The sequence below is a fragment of the Heterodontus francisci genome, chromosome 29 (assembly GCF_036365525.1).
Source record: "Heterodontus francisci isolate sHetFra1 chromosome 29, sHetFra1.hap1, whole genome shotgun sequence".
Lineage (NCBI taxonomy): Eukaryota > Metazoa > Chordata > Chondrichthyes > Heterodontiformes > Heterodontidae > Heterodontus > Heterodontus francisci.
In genome coordinates, this window is record NC_090399.1 from 40,512,578 (window position 1) to 40,516,846 (window position 4,269).

Here is a 4,269-nt window from a genome sequence, read left to right on the forward strand (position 1 = left end):
TTTAACCCCGACTCCCTGTTTTCTGTTTCCGTAGCCAGCTCACTGTCCATTCCTCTACTTGTCCCCTAACTCCTTTCAAACGTCAGTTGATTAGAATCCAGGACCAGCATGTTCCTGTGAGGAAGAAGGATAAGTTTGGCAAGTTTCGGGAACCTTGGATAACGCGGGATGTTGTAAGCCTCGTCAAAAAGAGAAAGAAAGCATTCATAAGGGCTGGAAGGCGAGGAACAGACGAATCCCTTGAAGAATATAAGACAGTAGGAAGGAACTTAAGCAAGGAGTCAGGATGGCTAAAAGGGGTTATGAGAAGTCATTGGCAAACAGGATTAAGGAAAATCCCAAGGCTTTTTATCCGTATATAAAGAGCAAGAGGGTAACCAGGGAAAGGGTTGGCCCACTCAAGCCCAGAGAAGGGAATCTACGTGTGGAGCCAGAGGAAATGGGCGAGGTACTAAATGAGTACTTTGCATCAGTATTTACCAAAGAGAAGGATTTAGTGGATGATGAGTCGAGGGAAGGGAGTGTGGACAGTCTCAGTCATTTCATTATCAAAAAGGAGGAGGTGTTGGGTGTCTTGCAAAGCATTAAGGTAGATAAGTCCCAAGGGCCTGATGGGATCTACCCCAGAATACTGAGGGAGGCAAGGGAAGAAATTGCTGGGGCCTTGACAGAAATCTTTGCATCCTCATTGGCTCCAGGTGAGGTCCCAGAGGACTGGAGAATAGCCAATGTTGTTCCTTTGTTTAAGAAGGGTAGCAAGGATAATCCAGGAAATTATAGGCCGGTGAGCCTTACATCAGTGGTAGGGAAATTATTAGAGAGGATTCTTCAGGACAGGATTTACTCCCATTTGGAAACAAATGGTCTTACTAGTGAGAGGCAGCATGGTTTTGTGAATGGGAAGTCATGTCTCACTAATTTGATTGAGTTTTTTGAGGAAGAGACGGAGATGATTGATGAAGGAAGGGCAGTGGATGTTATCTATATGGACTTCAGTAAAGCCTTTGACAAGGTCCCTCATGGCAGACTGATACAAAAGGTGAAGTCACATGGGATCAGAGGGGAGCTGGCAAGATGGATACAGAACTGGCTCGGTCATAGAAGACAGAGGGTAGCAGTGGAAGGGTGTTTTTCTGAATGGAGGGATGTGACTAATGGTGTTCGGCAGGGATCAGTGCTGGGACCTTTGCTGTTTGTAGTATATATAAATGATTTGGAGGAAAATGTAGCTGGTCTGATTAGTAAGTTTGCGGACGACACAAAGGTTGGTGGAGTTATGGACAGTGATGAGGATTGTCAGAGGATACAGCAGGATATAGATCGGTTGGAGACTTGGGCGGAGAAATGGCAGATGGAGTTTAATCCGGACAAATGTGAGGTAATGCATTTTGGAAGGTCTAATGCAGGTGGGAAGAAGACAGTAAATGGCAAAACCCTTAGGAGTATTGACAGGCAGAGAGATCTGGGTGTACAGGTCCACAGGTCACTGAAAGTGGCAACTCAGGTGGATAAGGTAGTCAAGAAGGCATACGGCATGCTTGCCTTCATCGGTCGGGGCATAGAGTATAAAAATTGACAAGTCATGCTGCAGCTGTACAGAACTTTAGTTAGGCCACACTTGGAATATTGCGTGCAATTCTGGTCGCCACACTACCAGAAGGACGTGGAGGCTTTGGAGAGGGTACAGAAGAGGTTTACCAGGATGTTGTCTGGTCTGGAGGGCATTAGCTATGAGAAGAGGTTGGATAAACTCGGATTGTTTTCACTGGAACGATGGAGGTGGAGGGGTGACATGATAGAGGTTTACAAAGTTATAAGCGGCATGGACAGAGTGGATAGTCAGATGCTTTTTCCCAGGGTGGAAGAGTCAGTTACTAGGGGACATAGGTTTAAGGTGAGAGGGACAAAGTTTAGAGGGGATGTGTGAGGCAAGTTCTTTACACAGAGGGTGGTGAGTGCCTTGAACTTGTTGCTGGGGGAGGTGGTGGAAGCAGGTACCATAGAGAGGGATACGGACCCCGGAAGTGCAGAAGGTTTTAGTTTAGGCAGGTATCAAGGCTTGGAGGGCTGAATGGTCTGTTCCTGTGCTGTACTGTTCTTTGTTCTTTGTTCCACTTGCTCTGAGATTAGTCATGAGTCTTCTATGTGGTCCCTTATGTAAAAACTTTAGAAAATCAATGTATATTACATCATCTGTATTAGTCTTATCCACTCTTTCTGATATTATTCAAAGAATTCAATAAGGTTGGTCAAGTATGACCTTCCTTTTGGAATATGTGCTGACAGCTATTGATTATATTTTGTGTTTCTTGATGTTTTTCTGTTACATCTTTGCATAAGAATTCCATTTTCTTTCCGATCACTGACATTATGCTAACTGGTCTGTAGTTTTTTGGACTTGTTCTATGTTCTGATTATTATTGAACAGATAATCATGCCTCTGCTATCTCTACCTTTCTTTTTTAGTCTGTGTGGATACAATCCATCTGAAATAGAGAGTTTTCTCACTCTCTGATTACTTAATCAACTATCTCCCCACTTTCTACTTTAATTGCTTTGAAGTTTTTCATTGAATTTATTCACTATTATTTGACAGTTTAGTTCCTCCCCTCGGGGATCTCACTCCCTTCTTCAGGCTCTGAATCCTCATCCACTGGGTCATTCTGGCCCTGACTGTCCCACAACACACGGGACTTCCTTCCTTCTGAGCTCGGAGATGTGCTGCAGAATTCCATTTACATTTCTGTCCATGTCAGTCTGTCCCTCTCTGCTCCAAAGTCCAGCAAACCTGAGTTCTCCTTAAACTCACAGTGAGTGAGATCTTGCCTGACAGACACCATGAGGCCGGTTCCCAACCAGTTTACCTCCACCATCTCCTGCTGGTAGATTCCGAAGGCCCATTTGGAATTGGTTCATTTTTTTTCATTTACTCACCATTCCCACTGGAACTCCTCTCTTCCTCACCTCCTCTGTTCTGGAAATGAAAATCCTCACAGGTTCCTGATCCTGATCCCTGTGCTGGGATCCTGTTGTAAAGTATAGGTGTGTGGAACTCGGGTGTAAACATTGGGATATCCCACACTCTAATGTTGTCACTATGGGAGCTGTATGTGTCCTAGCTATGCTGCCTTTGTGTAGGATACGTGGACTATTCTTTGTTCCAATTCTGGTCAGCTCCCCTCCTTCACATATTTTTCTGATACTTTGATGACTGTGCTGGTGTCATTTCCTTCTTTTGCCTTGAACTGGGAAATTACATCAATTTTGCTTCTATTTTCCACCACTCCCTCGTCTTCACATGGTCCGTTTCGGACACTTCCCTTCCCCGACTTCTCCATCTCCATTTCAGGAGATTGGCTGTCCACCAATATCTACGATAATTCCACTGACTTCCGCAGCTACCTTGATCATACTTCCTCCCACCCAGACGGACTGTGCTGGTAATGTAGGATGGCTACATCAGAGTCGCTGGGAGTGGAGGGAGAGTGGGTTGGTGCTTGGCGTGGGGATCTCCTAAGATTGGACATTGGGATGTTTGCTGAGGATTGTAGTGTTTAGTTCCATTCTCAGCTCCTCAGATCCTGAAACAGTCCGTGTCCATATCCAGCAAGACCTGAACAACATCCAGGCTTGGGCTGATAAGTGCTTGAATACCTCACTATCAACATCCTGGGCATCCCTAATGACCATATACTTAACTGACTGAGTCACATTAATGATGTGTCTACAAGAGCAGGTCAGAGGCTGGGTATTCTGTGGTGAGTGACTCACCTCCTGACTCCATAATATTTTAAGCAGCTACAAGGCACAAGTCAGGGGCGTGATGGATTATTCTCCACATGCCTGGATAGTTGCAGCTCCAACAAAATGAAGCTCGAGAAGGAAGATGATTAGAACCAGGACATTGCTGCAGGGATTCCTCAAGGCAGTTTTTAAAAAATTCTTTCATGGGATGTGGGTTCATGGGAACAGCACCATCTCCAAGTTCCCCTCCAACTCAGCCAGCATTCTGAATTGGAAATCTATCACTGTACCTGCATCATCACAGTCAAAATCCTGGAACTCATTCCCTTTCAGCAGCATTGGAAGAATATTTCTCCCACACGGATTGCAGCAGTTCAAGACAGCAGCTCACCGCCACCTTCTCCAGGGAAATTAGGGATGGGTAATAAATGCTGGTTTTCCCAGCAAAATCCACATCCTGAGAATGAAGAAATAAAAAAATACTTTTTTCATACATTGTGCTTCTTGTCTTTCTCAAATTATTTT